At 44.7% G+C, this 24,758-nt stretch overlaps 1 pseudogene; it reads left to right on the forward strand.

Moving 5' to 3' along the window:
- The first annotated feature begins 21,437 nt into the window (after positions 1–21,437).
- On the forward strand, positions 21,438–21,555 carry LOC126196206 (5S ribosomal RNA; annotated as a pseudogene).
- Positions 21,556–24,758: the final 3,203 nt, after the last annotated feature.

The following is a 24,758-nucleotide window of genomic DNA, read 5'->3' on the forward strand; positions in this document are numbered from 1 at the left end:
TACTTAACTTTGACACAATTCTTTGCCAAATTATTGTTGTACAATTTACGTCATTGAATAGAAAGCATAACTTGATGCACTTATTAACATACTGTTCTCTGACAGTACAGTGTTCAAACTTTACGAAAGTATATTTCATCTGAACCTTCAGACATCGTTGTTCCTGACTGTGGTGTTGACTCCTCCAGATGAGGTCGCGAACTGGGGAAGAGCTCTTGCATGCTGGGCACTAAACAGACCTCAGCGTCAGTGGGCTGTTATGCTGAGAGAGAGACAATTGTGGTCGTCTGCAGTGCCTCCCGTTCGTTGTTGAGGATCACAGCAAGCCCTCGCTGAGGTCTGTGGTATTGATTCGCGTTGCCGAACTCGGTGTTGCAACGCGATCTCTGGGTGATATCACAGTGTACGATAAACACAGCGAATATTGCATAAATAACTGATTGCGCTCGGAACACTTTCACTTGCCGATGTGGCTGAAGCAGTGGCAGACCCGAGCGCTGGGTTGCGACTCGGGGCCGCCGCCACAGGTCGACGGCTGCCGTACTGCATTTCACCATTAGGCGGGCCATATTTCAGCGGACAACAGCCCTCTGCGGACGCCGATCGGATAAATACTCGCTCCGGCAGCGGACTGGCCGGGCGGTCAGAGGTGGCCCGCCCCGGCCATCGCGGCCGACAGGCCGGCCGGCAGGAATAAACTGCCCCCACTCACCGCCCGCCGCCTATTTACCAACTTCGATTGAAGTCGGCCGCCACTGCAAAACACCTGCCGGCCAGCAGTCAACCAAAAATATAACGCGGGCCTCTCTGGTCCGGGGTCACTGGCTGTGAGGTGGGGCGGGGCGGTCCAGTAATAGAGGCTATTCCTGCAGCCACCAGAATAGAGTTTTCTTTTATTCGACTCTGACATAATGGCGCTGTTCATTTCATTACAGAACGCATTCGCCTAGTAAAGGAATGGGCAATAGCCTCTCGAACACAACTTTCTCTCCGTAGCTGCAATTCACGATGATTCAAATAAAAGTATAAAAGTTATTTATTGACACAGTGCCACAGACAGACACAGACACACACACACACACACACACACACACACACAATATGTACGAGGGGCGTTCAATATGTCACGCAACAATTTTTTTGCTGACAGCAGGTTGCTTCTATTCGGGATTACAATACACCAGTTATTTCCCCACTCTTTGGACTACAAAATTTTTTTTTGAAACATAATCTCCATTCAGTGCGACGGTCTTACGCCACCTTGTTCGTAACCGAGATGTAGGGAAGATAAGTACTTTGTACATGAGTACAGCAGATTAAATTTGGGTGCGTTGCTCAGGCCGTGGTGTGGAACGGTCTCACCAAACAGATTTGCACCAACGTGAAGTAAATACAGCAAACGACAGCAGCGTAGCCGACCAGAATCTAGAGAGGCTGAGGTCACGCCACGCCCAGTTAAAAAGAACTCTCGTGCGAAGCGTTTGATCGGACGCCACAAACCAAAGAGCCTCCCATAAGACACGTCAGGCTGACTGCAAAGACAGAGCATCATCGATGGCAGCGTATCTATGTACTTGTCTTCTTACAAACACAAGGGCAATGACTGCAAAGTGGTGGGCTATACATCGAGAGGCTGTGGCACTTACTTTAGAGCTCGTTGCGATGCCACTCTGTGCTATTAGGCGCGATATTTTCTGAAACCATGCTATGATTGTTTTAAAATTGAATTTGTAAGTGTCAGAGCTTGTAGGTAATCTGCTGACGAATTTGTTTTAGAAATCCTGCCTAATGTTTGAGCAGCGCATAACTGCAGGCAGAAAAGCAATAAAACTACGAATATACACTACTGGCCATTAAAATTGATACACCACGAAGATGACGTGCTACAGACGCGAAATTTAACCGACAGGAAGAAGATGCTGTGATATGCAAATGATTAGCTTTTCAGAACATTCACAAGAGGTTGGCGCCAGTGGCGACACCTACAACGTGCTGACATGAGGAAAGGTTCCAACCGATTTCTCATACACGAACAGCAGTTGCCGGCGTTGCCTGGTGAAACGTTGTTGTGATGCCTCGTGTAAGGAAGAGAAATGCGTACCATCACGTTTCCGACTTTGATAAAGGTCGCATTATAGCCTGTCGCGATTGCGGTTTATCGTATCGTGACATTGCTGCTCGCGTTGGTCGAGATCCAATGACTGTTAGCAGAATATGGAATCGGTGGGTTCAGGAGGGTAATACGGAACCGCCGTGCTGGATCCCAACGGCCTCGTATCACTAGCGGTCGAGATGACAGGAATCTTATCCGCATGGCTGTAACGGATCATGCAGCCACGTCTCGATCGCTGAGTCAACAGATGGGGACGTTTGCAAGACAATAACCATCTGCACGAACAGTTCGACGACGTTTGCAGCAGCATGAACTATCAGCTCGAAGACCATGGCTGCGGTTACCCTTGACGCTGCTTCACAGACAGGAGTGCCTGCAATGGTGTACTCAAAGACGAACCTGGGTGCACGAATGGCAAAACGTAGTTTTTTCGGATGAATCCAGGTTCTGTTTACAGCATCATTATGGTCTCATCCGCCGGCCGGAGTGGCCGTGCGGTTCTAGGCGCTACAGTCTGGAACCGAGCGACCGCTGCGGTCGCAGGTTAGAATCCCGCATCGGGCAGGGATGTGTGTGATGTCTTAGATTGGTTAGGTTTAATTAGTTTCAAGTTCTAGACGACTGATGACCTCAGAAGTTAAGTCGCATAGTGCTCAGAGCCATTTGAACCATTTGGTCGCATCAGTGTATGGCGACATCGCGGTGAACGCAAATTAGAAGCGTGTGTCGTCATTGCCATACTGGTGTATCACGCAGCCTGATGGTATGGCGTGCCATTGGTTACACGTCTCGGTCACCTCTTGGTCGCATTGACGGCACTTTCAACCGTGGACGTTACATTTCAGATGTGTTACGACCCTTGGCTCCACCCTTTATTCGATCCCTTCGAAACCCTACATTTGAGCAGGATAATGCACGACCGCATGTTGCAGGTCCTGTACGGGCCTTTCTGGATACAGAAAAAGGTTCAACTGCTGCCCTGGCCAGCACATTCTCCAGATCTCTCACCAACTGAAAACGTATGGTCAATGGTGAACGAGCAACTGGCTAGTCACAATACGCTATTCACTACTCTTGATGAACTGTGGTATGGTGTTATAGCTGCATGGGCAGCTGTACCTGTACACGCCATCCAATCTCTGTTTGACTCAATGCCCAGGCGTATCAAGGCCGTTATTACGGCCAGAGGTGGTTATTCTGGGTACTGATTTCTCAGGATCTATGCACCCAAATTGAGTTAAAATATAATCACATGTGAGTTCTGGTATAATATATTTGTCCAATGAATACCCGTTTATCATCTGCATTTCTTCTCGGTGTTGAAATTTTAATGTCCAGTAGTGTATCTAATTTAAAGTGAGTATTGTTTACGTATATACGGTCGAATCACATCAATGCTACCATCGCCTATATTTGACGTCACCTTGCTACGCTGACTCACAGATGGCAGGTGGCAGCACTAGCAGGGAAGGATGTTTAAATGGTGTCGGGGGGAGGTGGGGCTGATAAACAGTGCATAATGATCGGACATCCAAAAGGGCACGATCATTGACTTCCGGCCAATGGGGAAACATTTACGAAACGGCTAAGTTTGTAAACTGTTGTGTCACCGTGGTTCAAGTATAGCGTGCATTGTGAAATATCACTATTCAAAAACTGGCAACTGTAGTGCTTCGTGGGCTGCACATGACAGGGGTGAACGATTGCTGCGGAGATGTAGGTGGGCGAAGAGACGTGTGACTGTTGAGCAGCTGACCGCCCAGGTGAACCATGGGACTACCACCAGTGTTGTGCTCCGTTAAACGAATGTTTCTGCGTATTGGCCTCCGCACAGTGCGCCTGGTTCATGCACGCATGCTCACTGCTGTTGATCGGCGACGAAGGCTGGACTCAGTGCGCCAGTACCGTAGCTGGACGTCCATTGAGTGGCGACAGGTGGCCTTTTCAGATGCATCACGTTTTATTCTCCATCAGTCAGACGGCCGTTGGCGTGTCTGGCGTGAAACGTCTGAAAGCCAACACTTTGCAACAATCGTCGGAAGGGTCCAGACCAGAAGGCATTTCCTACATGATATTGTCAATCTGGAAGGTACAGTGGATCAACACAAGAATGCATCTACCACTGGGGACAATGTTTAGCACTACATGCGTTTTGCATTTCCTCCGCATAGTGGCATCTACCAGCAGAACAGTACAACGTGTGACAGAGCTCGCAGAGAACGTGAGTGGCTCGAAGAGTACCAGGATGAGTTTGCCGTACTCCCCTGGTCACAAGACTCCCCGGATTCAAATCTAGTCGAGAATCTGTGGGACCACCTATATCGGTCTGTACGTTCCATGGATCCTCAACCGAGAAACCTAGTGCAGCTCGCCACAGCACTGGAGTCTGCATGGCTCCACATCGTAGAAGGTGTTTATTCATGCTTTTGACAGGTTGTCACATTAGTGCCACCGGACACTGTATTATCTCTGTTAGTGGTTTTGTGCATTTGAGTTGTACGCCAGCATAGACAGAACTTTCACTTGTTTAGCTTTACGTGAACATGTGAATTTATTATGATGCTATAGATTTCGTCATTTCCTTGAGCGCTATCATTTACCATGCCCCTTTGTTTTGACTTCAGGAAACGTGTGGGATTGTTCAGTTTTCTTCACTCTGGCCACGGTGTTGGCCCTTCATGACAATCTGTCTTTCTGCATGTCTTTCTCTGCCTCTATTACGTCAATTAAAATTCCAATCGTACTCCCTATTTATCTTCTCTGAGTTGTGCTCCACAGCTTTAATGCGAGATATTATTATATATGGTCTGTGATGGCGAAATGTGACGTAGTTGAAGCCATCCGATAGTAGAAGCAAAAATGTTGCAGTAAATGTAGTTCAACGAAGGAGACATTGATGAAATAGTTGCAAATGTTTTTTTTTAGTAGTCATCACTGACTTCAGTAACAAATGTTGCCCTAGTTAGCACGAATATGTCACAAGCGTAAGTTTCAGATTGTGTAATTGTCCAACTGGTCTGATTGCACCCGTGAACAAAGGCTGCGGAATGTGGAAATGCATCACGGTATCCGTCCATTTGGGAGCTTATGTAATGCAGCGTCTATTGCGGCAGTGTGGTCTAACACGGATAGGTCAAACACGGCCTGTATAGTGGCGTCCAATATCATCTGACCTCAATCACCTGAATATTTCTGTCTGGGGTCATCGCAGATATGGTGCGTAACATAGTTCTCAGTGAAACGGTTGAACAACTGTAGCAGGGAATTAAACGGTCTTGTCACTATTTGCGAGATAATCCTGGAATGATGGAAAGATTCGTAACTTCTTGCAGAGGTCATCAGTGAATTAAACAGTCTTGTCACTATTCACGAGATGATACCTGAGTTACTGAAAGATTCGAAACATGTTGCACGGACGAGCGGCGAAGTAAACAGTCTTATCAAGATTCACTAAATGATGCTGAAGCGTTTGAAAGAGCCGTAACTTGTTGCAGAGACGAGTGGTGATTTAAACAGTCATGTGAAGATTCACGAAATGATCCTGGAGCGACTGAAAAATCCATAACTCATAGCTGAGGCGAGCAGCTAATCAAACAGTTTAATCAAGATTCACGAGATGTTGCTAAAGCGCTTGAAAGATTCATAACTTGTTGCACAGACGAGCGGCTAATTAAACAATCCTGTCAAGATGCACAAGATGTTACCTCAGTGACAAAGATTCGTAACTTTTGCAGAGACGAGCGGTGAATTAAACAATCCTGTAAATATTCACGAAATGACCTGAAGTGTTTGAAAGATTTCTAACTCGTTACAGAGACGAACAGCGAATTAAACAGTCCAAAGAAGATTCACTAGATGATCCAGAAGCATTTGAAGGGTTCGTAAATCGTTACAGAGGCGAGCAGCACTTCGAGCCCTCTTATCGGATTTACGAAATAGTGCTGGAGTGACTGGAAGATTTGCAATTCGTTACAGAAACGAGTGTAGTATTGCGTTCATTTGCTTCTGTTACAAGTACGCGTATATAGTACATTGTAGCACCTCACGTGCTGTAGCAGTACTGCATTTCTTGTTGAGGTTGTCCATGAGTGAAAATTGAGCACAGTTAGATGGGGACTTTAACGAAAAGATTGAAAGTTATCTACCCAAATCACAAGTTTCAGAAACTGATTTTCTTGTGGATATTCTAATTATCCGACAGTCTGCAATTACGTTTTTGTACTGTTCGATTTGTGAAAGCATCAGTGTCTTTGACGAACGCAGTAGGGAGATTTGAGGTACAACACTGCGACGTTCCTTATTGTAGACTTTTACACTTGTAGGCGCTGCGTGTTCTGGTGGGAACTTCTGGTGTATACAGACAAAAGTGAAGGACAGTGTTGGTTGGAGCGCCGGTCGGAGTGTTCCGGGCTGCAGAGGCGTTGGTGACATTGAGTAATATAATTATGTTCATCATTGTCTGATCTCATGTTACAAATGTTTGCCAAGATTCTGGCCTGTTTTGAGCAGCTTCTTATATTAGTGTTTCTAGATCTGTAACGCACAAGGGTACCAGACGTCGAGCCTAATCTAAAATATTATCAGCAACTTGCAGCCAACCTCCGTGGAGAGATAAATAGATTCAGTAGCCACTACTACCGTTCCAGATCAGGAAGTGGCAGAATATCCCCGTGAAACACCAAGGGTGATTATCATTATGATTGTAAAGCTTGCAAGGAACATTAATCTAAGTCCTGATTTCATTAGGAGGCGTCACTTGGCTGTTTGTGGTTCTAGAGCGTTCCTATTTTAATAATAACCGTGGGATATGCACTTGTATCATCCAGTTTGATCTGCTACGTAATAGCATACATTTATTAGTTTATGAACAACACATAAACCAAAGATCAAAATATTCAGAAATACTGTGGTCGCCACCTGCGTATCGTGGTCACTGCTGGCTGAATTAATGTTCGTTTGATGTGAGAGCTAGCATATTATAAGTATTCCAACCGCGGTTTCAACCGCGGTTTCTACCCAAGAACGTGAATTGAGTGGACAACATCACTATGAAAATACGATGGAGGAAATAATCATATCACTGAGAACACTAAGAAATTATTCAGCATTCCACACGAGTGGTGCTTAATTGAAGTTTTCGCCAAAGGTAATATGAAAAGAAAAGGAAGAAATACGCGATAGTTGCGCAACGTGCATTTACAGTAGGTATTAGCGGATGCTAATGCACAGAAATGAAATCTCCTCTCTTCAAACACATGAAATTCCTATCGTCGATCGCTCGCGTTGCATTGTGGACTTCCTGGTCTGCAGTGAATCTGAGTGATGCCACCGTACGTTGTGCTTCTGGAAGCTCCAGTGCTGTTGAGGTTGTCGGCAAGGGATGCAATCATCTTCCCATCTTCACGAGAAATTTATCTAAGTCCCGTAAACCGCTAAATCAAACTCTGAAAACTTGACCTTTCCCCGAAATCTGCTTATGAAAATAGCGGCGGTCCTGATAGTAGCGCGCATTGCGTTGTCTACACGAGTCTCCCGACAGAAAACACTCTTTACTCCCCTTCAAAACTCGGTATCTCTGCTCGCGGACTTTATTTGTCCAGTTACCGAAAAGATGTAACTGTCGCTCCAATGAAGGCACTGGAATCGATCCCGCTGTTTCGCATTAACCACTGAGATGCTAGAACGCCACGTTCCCATGGCAGGTATTGCGGAATTTGTTGTGAATTTAGATATATTTGGGACTGTCCTCGAAGCGGAAACTGAAGTGGAAATTTTATCAGGTGCAGCAATAGAAGTGTACAGTCAGGTGACTGTATAGTCATGAGATGCGATACGCATATATACAGATGGCTCTAGTATCCCGAACACAAGGTGTAAACGTGCAGTGTATTGGCGAACCAGTCACTTTTACTCAGGTGATTCACGTGAAAAGGTTTCCAACGTGATTATGGTCGCACGACGGGCAATAACAGACTCTGAACGCGGAAAGGAACATTCCATTTTGGAAATCGTTAGGGCTGCGCGGGATTAGCCGAGCGGTCTGAGGTGCTGCAGTCATGGACTGTACGGCTTTTCCCGGCGGCGGTTCGAGTCCTCCCTCGGGCATGGGTGTGTGTGTTTGTCCTTAGGATAATTTGGGTTAAGTAGTGTGTAAGCTTAGGGACTGATGACCTTAGCCGTTAACTCCTATAAGATTTCACATACATTTGAACATTTTTGAACAAATCGATAGGGAATCCAGTATTCCGCGATCCACAGTGTCAAGAGTGTGCCGAGAATACCAAATCTCAGGCCTTACCTCTCACCAGGGAGAACGCAGTGGCCGATGGCCCACACTAAACAACCGAGAGGGGCGGCGTTCGCGTAGGTTTGTTAGTGCTCACAGACAAACAACAGAGTGTAATACAACCGCAGAAATCAATATCAGACATGCGACGAACATATCTGTTGGGACGTTGCGTCGAAATTTGGCGTTATTGGGCTACGGCAGCAAACGGCTGACGCGAGTGCCTTTGCTGACTGCACGGCATTGCCTGCAGTGCCTCTCCTGGGCTCGTAACCATGTCGGTTGAAACACCTTGTCCTGGTCTCGATTTCAGTTCGTAAGAGCTGGTGGTAGGGTTCGGGTGTAGCGCAGACCCCAGAAAGTCATGGATACAAGTCGTTAACAAGGCACTGTGCAAGCTGGTGGTGGCTCCATAATGGTTTGGGCTGTGTTTACATGGAATGGATTGGGTCCTCTGGTCCCGCTGAACTGATCACTTACTTGAGATGTTTATGTTCGGCTACTTAGATACCTATGTAGATATTCATAGTTGCCACGTTCCCAAAAAATGGTTCAAATGGCTCTGAGCACTATACTACTCAACTTCTGAGGTCATCAGTCGCCTAGAACTTAGAACTAATTAAACCTAACTAACCTAAGGACATCACACACATCCATGCCCGAGGCAGGATTCGAACCTGCGACCGTAGCGGTCACGCGGTTCCAGACTGAAGCGCCTTTAACCGCACGGCCACACCGGCCGGCGCCACGTTCCCAAACAGCGGTGGAATTTTTATGGATAACAAAGAGCCTGTCACCAGGCCACAACTATTCACTGTTGGTTTTGAAAAAGGGTTTGGACAGTTAGAGACAATGATTTGGCCACCAAGATCACTCGAAATCAAAAGAATCGAAAACTTATGGGACATAACCAAAGGTCAGTTCGTGAACAAAACCCTATACCGCCAACATATTTGCAGTTATGGACGGCTATAGAGGCAGCATGACTCCATTTCTGCAGGGGATTTCCAACGACTTTTTGAGTCATGCCCCGTCAAGTGGCTGCACTACACCGAGCAAGTATGTCCGACATGATATTAGGAAGGATGGGATGGTTTCTGTCACCCAATTGTAACAGAAGAATTTTTGGAATAAAAACGCAGTTCGTCGTCTTTAGTTTTACAACGCAAGGTCTCATTTCTTGTCATTCCCATTTAAAACTCCCATTCGTTGTGTCACTGAGGGGGAGGTTCTGTGTCTTGGACATAGAGCCACAAGTTCATTAGTGGTACCCCCATGCGTAGTGTCAATGGTGGGGGGTGGTTCTCTGTCTTAGACATAGAGCCACAATTTCCTTAGAGGTACTCCCATGCGTAGTGTCACTGAGGGGGTGGTTCTGTGTCTTAGACATAGTCAGAGGCACAAGTTCATTAGAGGTACTCCCTTACGTAGTGTCACTGAGGGGGTGCTTCTGTGTCTTAGACACAGTCAGAGATACAAGTTCATTAGAGGTACTCCCATATGTAGTGTCACTGAGGGGGTGGTTCTGTGTCTTAGACATAGTCAGAGGCACAAGTTCATTTGAGGTACTCCCTTACGTAGTGTCACTGAGGGGGTGGTTCTGTGTGTTAGACACAGAGATACAAGTTCATTAGAGGTACTCCCATATGTAGTGTCACTGAGGGGGTGGTTCTGTGTCTTAGACATAGTCAGAGGCACAAGTTCATTAGAGGTACTCCCATATGTAGTGTCACTGAGGGGGTGGTTCTGTGTCTTAGACATAGTCAGAGGCACAAGTTCATTTGAGGTACTCCCTTACGTAGTGTCACTGAGGGGGTGGTTCTGTGTGTTAGACACAGAGATACAAGTTCATTAGAGGTACTCCCATATGTAGTGTCACTGAGGGGGTGGTTCTGTGTCTTAGACATAGTCAGAGGCACAAGTTCATTTGAGGTACTCCCTTACGTAGTGTCACTGAGGGGGTGGTTCTGTGTCTTAGACACAGTCAGAGATACAAGTTCATTAGAGGTACTCACATACCTGAACACCACAGAGACGTTTTGTATGCTCCTCTGAGATGGAAAGGTTGGCACAAGAAAGAATTCGTGGCAGGTAGAATCATTCCGGTCAGAAGACAGATGATTAAAAGCGGAGGAAACGCGTTGTTGCTAGTGCCTCATGGCGGATTTGCATGAGTGTGTGTGTGTGTTTGTGTGTGTGTATGTGTGTGTGTGAGTGTGTGTGCACTTGCATAGAACAGTTGGGCATCATTTGTCGGCTGCTATCATGGCAGCAGCTCTAAATGTCTCATTTAGACGCAGCAAAAAGGTAGTTAAAATGCTCCAGCGGTCGACGCTAAAAGGCCGGCACAGACAGAAAGAGCGGGAGAGAGAGAGAGAGAGAGAGAAGAGAGAGAGAAGAGACGAACGGCTGAGCGGACGTCGGTTCAGCATGACTGTCCATGGCGCTGCGGGGGTCCTGACAAACAGTGCCACTTTATTACGTGCGAGCCAGTGTTTACGAGTCCAGCGCGGCAATTGTGCCGTTGCGCCGGCGCTCGCTACACGTGTGCCGTGGACAGCCGCCAGACCTCCTCTGCTCTTTTTAGCGCTACACGTGTACCGGGCGGCCCTTTGTATCTGCGGCCCGTCGCTCGTAAACCGACGGATGATCGCGGCTGGCCTGCTAGCCTGCAGCGTATCGCCGAGTGTTTCCGGCGCAGCGCGGACCAGAGCGCTTTACAAGTGGCCAGAGCACCCTCTGCCGCCCACCTGACAGCTGATCTGTGGCCCACGGCCGGCCGGTCTGCACCGTGGTGTGATGGCGGCAAACCGGCCTCTCCACACGAGGCCATGCAATATGCAAAAGAACGGTTCGGTGTTTTATCATCGAAACATCATCAGGGATCTGGGGTGAAACACGCAACGTTATTCTACACTGACAGAAAAAAAATTATAACACCAAAAACTAAGTAATGTACAATACTGAAACTTCCGGAAAACATATGTGAGCTAACATATTTAAATGATTATCATTGGAAGATCACAGATTATTGTTAATAGAATACTGTATTAATGTACTCCTTACTCTTCATTAAGATGTTAGTCTGTCCACTTTGAAGAGGCATCACCTCGTTAATGCGATTTATGAGTGTTTGTAAATTCCAAATAGAAAACATGAGATTATCTTACCCGATATTTCAGACTACATATATTGACACACAAATCCTATTCTAAAACCTAGTCGAAATTTTTTTGTGGTTAACTTGATGTTAAAAATTTACGTGCATCATTACTCTCTATGAGGCAAGCGATCTCAACCAGTCCTATTCTTCAACGGTGGCCAGTAAAGCATAGTGAGATGTCATTAAGTGCATAAGAATTGCACTAGGAAAATTTATAATAGACTGCCGAGTCCAGTAAATAGTTCATTTGCATATCGCATCACGGTAGTAATGGAAACTCGGTGGTCGTTTCCCATACTAGAATTGTAGAACAAAAGCAAATTAGCACCTTTCATCTGTCACAGATTCTTTCAAGCTCAAGGTAAGCCAATGATAATGTGAAATGCTCGCACATTAATAACCAGCCTCATCGCCAGCATGTTGAATGCAAGCTTCCAATCGTACAGCACTGTGTTTTACAGGAGCCGGATGTGCGTTTGTTAGTTGGAGTTTCATACATGTTGCACCTGGTCAGTCAATGTATGGACGATTCATGCTGATGTGGGTGGCACTGCAGTTGTGGGCCGACGATATCCCATCTGCGCTCGATTGGTGACAGACCCGATGATCGAGTAGGCCAAGGTAACATGTCGACACTCTGTAGAGCATGTCCGGTTCCAACAGCAGTAAGTGAGCGAGTGTTGTCCTGTTCGAAAAGTCCGCCTGGAATGCTGATCATCAGTGGCAGCATAACAGGTCGAATCACAAGACTGACGTACAAATTTCCAGTCAAGGTGCGTTGGATAGCCACTAGAGTGTTCGTGCTGTTACACGAAATCGTAACCTGACCATAGTTCCAGGTGTAAGTCCAGTGTGTCTAGCACATAGCCAGGTTGGTTCCAGACCCTAAGTTGGCCTCCTTTAATCAACACCGGCATCATCACTGACACCGAAGCAGAAGCAGCTTTTATCCAGAAACACAACAGGCCTCCACCCTGCCCTCCAATGAGATCTCACTTGAAACAACTGATGTTGCAGATGGCGGTGGTTTGGGGTCATCAGTGGAACGCACGCTACGGGCGTCTGATTAGGAGCTGTCCTCAAAATAACCGATTTGTAACAGTTTTTTGTGTCACTGTCATCCTTACTGCTGCTCAGATTGTTGCTGCAGATGCAGTACTATGGACCAGAGCCTCACGCCGAACATGAGGGTGGTCCCTCTTAGTAGTGCCACCTTGGCGTCCAGAGCCCTGTCTTCTTGGAATCGTATATTCTCGAGGCTAAATTCTTGCAATGTATTTCTGCAGTGTCGTAGAAGGAATATTCATCTTTTCGTAGCGCTATTGCACGACCTCGCTCAAAGTCAGTTAGTTGTTGATAATGACGTCTTTGTCGCCTTAAAGGAATTCTTGGCTAACATCAGCTCTCCACGTCCAGTCTCAAAGATAACAAACGCTCATGACCATTGAAGCGTGTACGTAAAGCCAACCTTATTTGCATCCTTATGGTGGCCCTACTAGCACCATATTTATGCGACTGGCGCGAAATATGAATAGACATCGTCCTTCAGATGTAGAAACATGCCTGTTAACTTTCGTTTATGTCGCACAACTCATTCTTGATTTCCCGATTTTTTCTGTCAGTGTATTAGCCGTCTTCAGTTTTTGTTTAGAGGCAATGGAAATTATACCATTATTGAAACTTCCTGGCAGATAACAGCTATTTGGCCTGTAAGGTGCTTCGATATGAACTCGTAAATGCGGTATAATCTGTTTGCCCATGTACGAGCAGATACGCAGCCGCCTCTCTCGCGTCCCACTAAAAGATGTTGTGCATACGCTGAGTCGTTTACTACTGATAACTACAAGATGGACCTTCCAGGACAAGTGCCCTCAACCACGTAGCGCGTGGACGCAGTGACCATTTGCCGAAGTCGAATACCTCCTTCAGAGGGTCTGTGAGTCTCTATTCTACCACCTCACACGCCCGAAAAGTACGTGGCTCGGATTTGGTGCCGGCCGTTGTGGCCGTGCGGTTCTAGGCGCTACAGTCTGGAGCCGAGCGACCGCTACGGTCGCAGGTTTGAATCCTGCCTCGGGCATGGATGTGTGTGATGTCCTTAGGTTAGTTAGGTTTAAGTAGTTCTAAGTTCTAGGGGACTGATGACCTCAGGAGTTATTCGCATAGTGCTGAGAGCCATTTTTCGGATTTGGTGGAAGACTACCTTGGAGCTTTGCCTGCTGTTAGTGTCTTGAGAAATCACGGACGAGTGAGAGTTTAGTGAGCCTGTTGAACATACCGCGTTAGCACCTCAGCGTATAGACTGTAGGATCAGTTATTCATAAGGTTCTTTAAACCATATCTATTTTACTGTTTTAGATTTGAGTTAAACCCCATTTCATATAAAGATTTTCCTGGTTTCGACTTGGCTAACCCACATTGCTAAAACATCTTGTGCCATAATTATTCAGGGCGGGTTGTCTACTTCCTGTCCATCGGTTTTGAGCGCTGTTGGTAAAGCACGAATATCATACGTACTCTATTTATTTAAGTTCAGTTTTACGATCTAGTATTTTAGTTTAAGTCACGTGGGCGTTGTTGTTTAATTTTTATCCATAAAATCTTTTATGTAACCGGCCTGACTTAAAATCAAGGTACGTTCATTAAAACATTCTTTCTTGGCTAGCATTCTACCTACATTTACATCTACGTCTACATATATACTCCGAAAGCAACGGTGTGATGCATGGCATCGAGTACGTTGTACCATTACTTGTGTCTTCCTTTCCCCTTAAACAAGCAAATACAGCGAGGGAAAACGGCTATCTATATGCCTCCGCACATTCCCGAATTGTTTTTACGTGGTCCTTACCCGAAATGTACGTTGGCGGTAGTAGGATCGTTCTGCAGTCAGCTTCATGTGCCTGTTCTCTACATTCGTTCAATAGTGTTCCTCGACAGGAACGTCACTTTCCCTCCAGGGAAGACTGCCCCACGAATCTGCCTATTTATGTCTGTCTGCCTGTCTGCTTATTGATGTTTGATGATCATTTTGGAATATTTGTTAACCGAAATGTTTCTCTGTCCGTTGTAGTAGTGCCTGAACTCATGTTCTGCTTTATTGAATTTATTTTGAGACGGAGCCACCAGCTGAGTGAGGTGAAGCTCGGCGTAACTTGCTATTTTAAGTTTCAAATTGGCATTGATCAAATTTTAAATACAAAATATTTAGTGCAGATTTTTTTTTTTTTTTTTGTGTTCTAACTAACAGCAATCATGTCAGCTTGTCAAATGCCATGTGCTAAGATAGAGAAAACAGTTCTTGAAAATGCTGTTGAAAACATGTTAAATGTAATTAATTTAGTTTTTCTTTGTGACGTGTCGCGTTTTTCTGCCATCGCACGTTATCTTCTTACCTTACTTTAGCTTCTCCCTCGCTGAAGTCCTCATGTGTGATCGAGCGGGATGCGATCTTTGAACCACTGACTTTCATGAGTGATGTTTTTAATTCAAAATTCTAACAGTGGCTAGGGTCGAAACCGGGACCCAGGAAGTTTTTGTAAGTATTCAAAGACTGTGTGCCAACACCACAGTTTTTCCTCCGAAACAACAATAGTATTCTAGGAAAACCCTAGGTGTTCTAAAAATGAGAAAGGAAATAAATGCACAAAAGATCCTGAGAAAATGAAAATCACGCAGATGTTATCTCAGCGTCTTCACTGTTCTTAAAAATGAAAATAGACTTCTTCTAAAAATTAAAAGTTCGAAGTAAATGACGAGAAAGAAAAGAGAAACTATAAATCTTGAGAACATACCCTTCTGACCAAAATTACCCAGGTACCCATATGTAATATGAAACTGACCACCACATGTCACGAGAGGCTCAGACGCCAGTATAAGAGGAGGAGGGGAGTTCTGTACTGTCAGTACAGAGGCAGTAACAGCAGACATGGTCGGTCAGGTAACATCACTGATTTCGAACGTGGACTGGTCAATGTGTGTCAGATAGTTAGTTAGATGGTCCATGGGTCATTTTATCGATTCTTTTATCGAAATGATGTGGAATGACTCAGTTTACAGGATATGTACACATTATTAGTGTTAACATTAATGCGAACATTACCATTTTATTTCTACTCAAGCAACTACACTTACATGCAAGCTTTCTTTTACTGGCTATCAGTTTTTAAATAGAGATTTGTCAGTGTGACAGAAGGAATTGTCCAAGGAGAAATGATTTTAAGTTAAATTTGAAACTTGTTTTGCTACGTATCAGACACTTTTTGTTGGTGGTCAAATGATGCAACATTGTCATTGTTGCGTATTGATCTCCTCTCTGAGCCTCTGACAGCTTCAATAGTGGGTAATAAACGTCATTTTTCCCTCTAGTGTTGTGAGTGCTGTAGGTAAGTATGTCACTCCTCTTCTCAAATTGAGATGAATCATTTATGACGAATTTCATTCGGAATACATGTACTGTGACGACACAGTTAAAACGTCTAGCGCCTTGAAGAGGTTCCTGCTCGACGCCCGTAGGTGAACACCACATATTACTATTACTCCTCGATTTTGTGCAAAACCATACTTTCTTCCTAAGTGATGAACCACCCTAGAAAAATTATTCCCTACGACATTTATTTTATTATAACCTGTGACGATCTTCGAGAAAAATTTGTCACGATCAGTCTGATAACTAGCAAGCATTTCCGCAGAGATGGTCTTTGTGGTCTTCTTCAGGCAGCGAGAACCCCGGCGGCCACATACTCCTGAGTACCCCAACTGGCGGACGGGTGTGTCAGCCCTACCAACAGGCACGTCCAGTTGTGCAGCGAGGTGTTTAATTGTAATCCGTCGATGACTTAGAATCAGTGTGTCCGCACGTTCCAACACTGCAAGAGTCACAGCTGTGTACGGATGACCGGCACGCGGGAGTTCGGACAGGTTTGCGCGACCCTGTTGCAATGATGGCAACCCCTAGCCCAACGACTCACCGTGTTTTTTCCTCACTGCCACGTCTTCGTAGACACTCTGCAAGCGCCTATGAATATCTGCGATGCTTTGGTTTTCTGCCAAACTAGATTCAATGACAGCTATCTGCTTGAAACGGACCTCTGTTACTGACGCCATTTTGATCGTAGAGTGAATCCATCTATAGTATCTTCATGAAACGGGAGTATTCCACGATCTCTTACAACAAATTCCGCATTTTGTCAGCCGAAAGTGGCTGAGGAAAAACGGTGTGTTGCATTACTTGCGGTTCCAGGCGCTTCAGTCCGGAATCGTGCGACTGCTACGGTCACAGATTCGTATCCTGCCTCGGACATGGATGTGTGTGATGTCCTTAGGTTAGTTAGGTTTAAGTAGTTCTATGTTCTAGGGGACTGATGACCTCAGATGTTAAGTCCCATAGTGCTCAGAGCCATTAGAACCACAGCATGATGATATTAGCGCCGCAGTGAATAAATAGTTGGGGGTGTTACGGTTGTCTGTGTCAGTAACGTCCTCAAAGTTTTCGCGTTTAGGAGAGTAAGTAGTGCAGAATCTAATCAACAGCTTATGACGTCACACCTCGCTGCAAGAGAATAAAGTTTAGAAAGAAGAAAGTTCTTCGGGCCCAAGATCAAATACCAACAACTAGATTCCGCAAAGGAAATATGCATTAGCAGTAGAGGTTTTCATTGCGTAATGATAACATGAAGCGCCGGCCGTAGTGGCTGAGCGGTTCTGGGCGCTACAATCTGGAACCGCGGGACCGCTACGGTCGCAGGTTCGAATCCTGCCTCGGGCATGGATGTGTGTGTTGTCCTTCGGTTAGTTAGGTTTAAGTAGTTCTAAGTTCTAGGGGACTTATGACCTCTGCAGTTGAGTCCCATAGTGCTCAGAGCCATTTGAACCATTTTTGATAACAAGAACCTCCATGAACCATGGACCTTAAATGATCACTTTCGAAACTGGGCTCAGCAGTTACGTGAACTGCACGACAGGTGTTTTTGCTGCTTGACGCAAATGAATGAACACCCATTCTGGCCCTGTTGCTATCGTATTTTCAGCTGCTATTTGGTATCGTGCTTTCCCTAGTTTTAACGACGAACGTAGAGGATCGAAAGTGGAATTCTTTTTTCTTTTTTCTCCAAATGGGCTTCTGTATGGTACCAATGAAATTGCGTAACTGTGTTCACAACTAATGTAGTGTCCCCATATCACCGCCCCTGTCTGTCAAAATAAACATTTTTTTTGGTAACGTTCTGGACGTAGCACGTCACAAAAGCAAATTGGGCTGCTGAGGAACACCCCCGGAAATGAAAAAAAAAGAAAACGAGGGGAGGGTTTCGCAATAAATTAGTTGCGCAGCAGACACTCCTGTCCTTTGATATTGTTTTTCTCCGCTTTAATTATGCGCCGTTTGTTTTAATTTAAACGTTTGTGTGTGCGGACGTCTCCGCCGCGCTGCACCCACTGGCTGGCTGGCAGCTGTTAATATGAGGGGCGCTGAGCGCTGCCGGTGGTCGCGGGAGGCGAGCGCTGCGAGTGACGTGCGTTACGCGCAGCTCCGGCCCTACCGCCTGCGCGTGACCGGCCCATCCACTACGAGTTGCGTTTGAAAGTTTGTAACACCATAGCTCTAATGCTGTACGGATTTATTTTGCCTTTTGCTTTGGTTTAATGTTATAACATTGGGTATCTGTAAATGTGTTTGAATCGATAACCTAAAATTGTATACTCCTTTCTTTGTTAAAACTTTGATGTCGTGTTATGATCCTATGCACTGCAGTATATCTGTCATTTAAATTCTTTGTCCCATTTGGATGGAACAAAATTTACTGTATATAATTTTAATTTCTGTGTGAATAATTTTTTGTAGAAATGTCAATATGTGCAAATGTTCTGATTCATTTAAAATGTTTGTTTGTTGTTATGGAAACTGATGACATTCACTTAGGATTCTTAGTTATTTTGTGTGTAAGGGATAGTGTGGTTCCCCTCGGCGATGGAACTTAGTAGCCCGCGCAAGTTGTGGTTGGCCTAGGTAGGAAAGGTGGAACAAGAGTCAGTCGGGGACGAACTACCAAACTGTGCATTGCCATGTAAAAGTTGTATATTGTGCTGGTTCTTGGAGAGGCTTTTTTCTGCCACTTTCCAAAGTCTCGGAAGGATGGATAAATAGCTGGAACGATTCTGGAATTGGTATCCATCATCGCCACCAAGAAGGGACAGAGTCCAGCAATTCTGCCTGCAAATCCACCTACCAACATGCAGATGACACCACATTGAGCAATCACTGTAACGGACTACTATAATAATGTAGGGTGAAGGATCAGCTTATTGGATGTGTTATTGTGCTCAAATATAAGGTAACTTATAATCGAATTCATGTACCTACCTTGATTTTTTCCCTATCACAACACCTCTCAGGTTCCTCTCCATTTAAACTATGATTACCGAGTGTTCTAGTTTGTGGAAAAAATGAAAGCCTCAGAACATTAAATAATGTTGTTTGATCCTTGGTAAGAAGGAAGTGTTCAGATTTACTGTGGATTTAGTGAAATTGTGGGGGTAGTAAATGTAGTCTTGTGAAAGCCTCCCAGGGATGGAAACAGTCTAATTTAAAGTTTTGTGTAGTTTCAAAGTCACCTATTTAATCATTTACTTGAAACTAGAAGACTCTGGTAATAAAGACAATTTGCTGTTTCTTTTAATAATTAAAAGTTCTTGAAACTGAGGCTTATAAAGTTTTGCTTAGTTAATGATCATAGTGCTGCCTGTAGTAAATTTTAAAAGGTGAGTCAGTTTCTCGTAAATTTGTCAACATTGTATATCACTGCAGCAAAAGTCGTGAATTTCAGTTGTGGAAACTTATATTTGCTTGCTAAGCACTTGTTTCTTTCGGGTATTGAAAGTGCATATTAACAGTGTAATAAGATCCACAGGTTATCCTTTACCACTATTTATGAAAACAATAATTTCATTATTCAAAAGACAGTGAGAAGTAACCTGTCAGTGAATTACAATTAACTTTCATTTTAAATAGTAAAGTATTTAATTGAGAGAGACTTAACCTGTTACCAGCTCATAATTTTGCAGTGAACAACATTTATAATTCTATGTCAATTAGGAAAGTGTTTGAAAAATAATACTTAACCTATTTCCAATTTATGATTTTGCAGTGAATATTAATAGTAATGTTATAAAAACCATTTAGTTTGAATAAGCCCTGAAAGTAATAGAGTGTTTCGTGATCTGTTATATTTACGCAAATAGTTTGTTCTGCTCTGTTAGCCTCCAATCTTAACCGTGAACATATGCAGGTGTCAGAGTTGGTTGCACTCGCGTGTGGCAAAATAAGGTTGTGTTTGTCCGTTAAGGTTACTCATATTTAATTTCTTGAAAAAGAATGTCAATCATCCTCTTGCCTAATGAGGCTGGCGACCGTTTTCCTTGTTCTTTGAACAGTGTAGATAGGTAAAACATTGTTTATACTGTTCAAATTTTTACGTAATTCTGACTCTCATTTCCGATAAGCCACCCCCGTTAGGTACAACACGGTCAACATAACAACATTCCTCTCAGAGGTTAACATTCCTTTGTTGCTTTATACCATCATTGCTTTAACTACATAGTTTTATTTCACGACCTGCCTCCTACTTTAGGGTTATGGTATAGCAGTAGCAGAGGGTAGTGTTATAAGGTCTGTGCAAAGTCCACGAGATGGCACCACCAGGGCGTATCAAGATCATTTTTAGTTAGTAGCATCTTTGTATAGAACTCACACCAAGTTTCAGCCATACTGGTGTATTTCTTTATGTTTGGCATTCGTGTGAATGTAGGAAGTCGAGAGATTGTCAAAAAATTGACGAAGAAGAATTTCGTGTGGTCATTAAACATTACTTTATGAAAGGCAAAACGCCTCAGGGGACTAAAGAGAAGCTTGACGAACATTACGGTGACTCTGCACCTGCGATTAGAACAGTTAATAAGTGGTTTCAAAATTTTCGGAGTAACCATTTGGGCACAAGTGATGTTGAACCGTCTGGATGGCCTGTGGAGGTTACGACTCCAGAAATCATTGATAAAATCGATGATATGTTGATGGATGACAGAAGAGTTAAGGTGCGTGAGATTGCTAGTGCTGTGGGCAGCATAAACATTTGGATATGAGAAAGCTATCCGTAAGATGGGTTCCGCGATTGCTCATGCTTGGCCAAAAAAGGAATCGTGTTAAGTGTTGCTAGGATGGTTTGCAGCTGTTAATGAAGGATCCGCAGGACTCTAAGCGTCGTTTCGTCACTGTGGATGAAACATGGATACATTACTACCATCCTGAGACCAAACAACACTCTAAACAATGTGTTACCAAGGGTTAATCTGCACCAAAAACGGCAAAGACCATCCCTTCAGCCGGAAAGGCTATGGTGACTGATTTTTGGGATTCGCAGGGGATAATCCTCATTGACTATATGAAAAAGGGTAAAACTATTACAGGAGATATTATTCATCGTTATAGGACCGTTTGAAAACCGAGCTGCAAGAAAAATGCAGGCGATTGGACCGCAAAATGTCCTTTTCCATCACGACAATGCACCAGAACACACCTCAGCAGTCGTGGTCGCAAAATTAATGAAAATAGGATTCCACCTCGTTTCACATCCCCCCTTTTCTCCAGACTTGGCTCACTCGGACTACTATTTGCTCCCCAATTTGAAGAAATGGCTGGCGGGACAGAGATTTTATTCAAACCAGGAGGTGATTGCAGCAACTAATAGCTATTTTGCAGACTTGGAGAATTCCTACTATTCGGAACGGATCAACAAATTAGAACGGCTTTGGACGAAGTGTATAAGCCTAAAAAGAGACTATGTCGAAAAATAAAAAAAGGTTTATCCCAAACACGTAAGTGAGGCAACGGTCTTGCCGCAGTGGATACACCGGTTCTCGTAAGCTCACCGAAGTTAAGCGCTGTCTGGCGTGGTCGGTACTTGGATGGGTGACCATCCAGGCGGCCATGCGCTGTTGCCATTTTTCGGGGTGCACTCAGCTTCGTGATGCCAATTGAGGAGCTACGCGACCGAATAGTAGCTGCTTCGGTCAAGAATACCATCATAGCGACCGGGAGAGCGGTGTGCTGACCTCTCGCCCTCCTATCCGCATCCTCCAAGGAGTATGACACGGCGGTCGGATGGTCCCGGTAGGCCACTCGTGGCCTGAAGACGGAGTGCTAACACGTAAGTAGTTTTTATTTCTGCACGGACTTTTCAAACGCCCCTCGTATCACCTCCGTTTTTATCGTTATGCCGAAGTTACTTGCTACAGTTGTGGGGGTAAATAATTTTCTTTCTGTGTAACAGTTTTAGCCTTTCACTGGCACGTGAACCGGATACATGCAGATGTCTTCCTTCTGTTATATCTTTGCACGTTGTAACCTAGCAACGACTGCTGTCGCATCCGGCTAGGGTGTGTGGCGTGCCCCACCTGGCACTCTGACAGTGCTGCGTGGGCAGTCTCTTCTGTCAGCGTACTTTCCTCGCTTACGGGGGAGACGTGCCGGCTCTCCGCCACCGATTTCGCTTAGATGTATATTCCGGGCTTGGCCATAGTGACAGAAGAGGAAGCTCCACATTGCCAAGCCTTTAGAAATATTTGCAAATTAACAATTTTCTGTTTTATTCCTCCTTTACCTTTATTGTGAAATCTTGATTCTTGCCAAGTATCATTGTTCTAGGTCAGGGGGAAGTACGCTGTAGGTTTTAATAAGTGAGTTTAAGAGTATCAAAACATGTGAAATACATAGCCGTACGTTTTATTGCATTGACTTAGAAGCCCGAATTTTGTACATCCCCAAAATAGTGTAGAAATTAGTATGTGACATAAATTACAACTTGATACGTCCATTCGATCCTAAGAAATAAGGACTTTCAGCAGTCAGGCAGACGTTACCTCGCACAGAAAGAACGATACTATAAGGGTTATGTTTCTACCAGTTTTGGTAAGCAACTATAGAAGTGGCATTTATTGCGTGCGTCGGCCGAAGCTTGAACCACTTATCTTTTAGCCTATCTTCCTGACAGTGCTTGGTGCAGCGATAAGAGTGCAGACTAGTAATCCAACAGTCATGGGATCGAGTCACTTTCTTTTAATTTCCAATTTTTGCGTTACTTACACTGCAAATAAACCGATATATTAAGAAACTAATCCGCAGCGCACTTCCTGGCAAATCATTGCCAATAGTCTCCTATGTAAAAATCTCTAAGTGGTCAAAGCCTTCAATGCAGTTCACTCGTTAACCTGTCTGCCCCCGGTAACTGAGTGGTCAGCGTGACAGACTGTCAATCCTAAGAGCCCGGGTTCGACTCCCGGCTGGGTCGGAGATTTTCTCCGCTCAGGGACTGTACGTTGTGTTGTCCTAATCATCATCATTTCATCCCCATCGACGCGCAGGTCGCCGAAGTGGCGTCAACTCGAAAGACCTGCACCAGGCGAACGGTCTACCCGACGGGAGGCCCAAGCCAGACGACATTTCATTTCATTTCACTCGTTAACCTGTCTGGTGTGGCAATTGAAGTAAGCCAAACCAAAGCCGAAGTTTTAAATCACGCACTTGAGGATTTGTTATTGCAGGAGAATCGTATAAACATGCCGTCGGTTCATCATCGAACACTCCCGTATGGACGACATAATAATAAACACATCCCTGGCGTAAATAATCAATTAAGAGTTGAAAACAAATAAGTCGCCAGATCCGGATGGCATACCAATTCGGTTTTACAAAAAATACTCTACAACATTACCCCTTACTTAACCACAATTTACAGCTCAAAGTCCCAAGCGACTGGAAATAATCGCAGGTGACCCCTGTACAGAAGGGTAAAAGAATGGACCCACAAAATTACAGATCAATATCCTTATCATCGGTTTATTGCAGAATCCTTGAAAATATTCACAATTCGATTATAATAAATTTTCTTGAGACTGAAAAGCTTCACTCCACGAATCAGCATGGCTTTATAAGGCATCGCCCATGCGAAACTCAACTTACCTTTCTCTCACACGATATATTACGAACTATGAATGAGCGGCAACAAGCAGAGTTCATATTTATAGATTTCCAGAGAACATTTGACACGGTGCCCCATTTTAGGCTATTAACGAAGGTACGAGCAAATGGAAAAGGTTCACAGAAATGTGAGTGGCTCGAAGACTTCTGAAGTGATATAACCTAGTATGTTGTCCTCAGAGAGAAGGGTTGTCTTCCCGTGGGAAGTGCGATGGGACCACTGTGATTTTCTATATACATACAATGAGGTGACAAAAGTCAAGTGATACTTCTTAATATCGTGTTGGTCCTCCTTTTTCCCGGCTTAGAGCAGCACCTCAATGTGGCATGTACTCGAGAAGTCATTGGAAGTCCCCTGCAGAAATATTGGGTCATGCTGCCTCCATAGCCGTTCATAATTGCGAAAGGGTTGCCGGTGCAGGGTTTCGTGCACGAACTGACTTCTCCATTACTTCTCATAAGTATTCGAAGGGATTCATGTTGGGCGATCTGGGTGGCCAAATCATTCACTCGCATTGTCAAGAATGTTCTTTAAACCAATCACGAAAAGTTGTGGCCCGGTGACATATTTCCGAACATGCAGTCCCTGAATGGATGCAAATGGTCTCCATGTACCCGAACACAACCATTTTCAGGCAATGCTCGACTCAGTTGGACCAGAGGACCCAGTCTCTTCCATGTAAACACAGCCCATACCATTATGCAGCCACCACCAGCTCACACAGTGCCTTGTTGATAACACGGGTCCATGCTTTCTGGAGCCCGCGTCACACCCGAACCCCACCATTAGCTCTTACCATCTTCAATCGGGACTCATATGACCAGGACACGGTATTCCGGTTGTCTAGGGTCCTACCGATGTGATCAGGAGCCGACGAGAGGCACCGCAGACAATATCGTGCAGTTAGAGAAGTTCATTAACGCCAAACTTCGCCGCACTGTCTTATCAGATACATTCGTCGTATTTCCCACATTGATTTCTGGGGTTACTTCACGCAGTGTTGCTTGTCTGCTAGCACTGTCAACGCACTGTAAACGCCGTCGCTCTCGGTTGTTAAGCGAATATCGTCGGCCACTGTGTTGCCGGTGGTGAGAAGTAACGTCTGAAATTTGGTATTCCCGGCACACACTTGACACTGTGGCTCTCGGGATATTAAATTTCCAAACT

Source organism: Schistocerca nitens, chromosome 7 (assembly GCF_023898315.1).
Source record: "Schistocerca nitens isolate TAMUIC-IGC-003100 chromosome 7, iqSchNite1.1, whole genome shotgun sequence".
NCBI classification, from domain to species: domain Eukaryota; kingdom Metazoa; phylum Arthropoda; class Insecta; order Orthoptera; family Acrididae; genus Schistocerca; species Schistocerca nitens.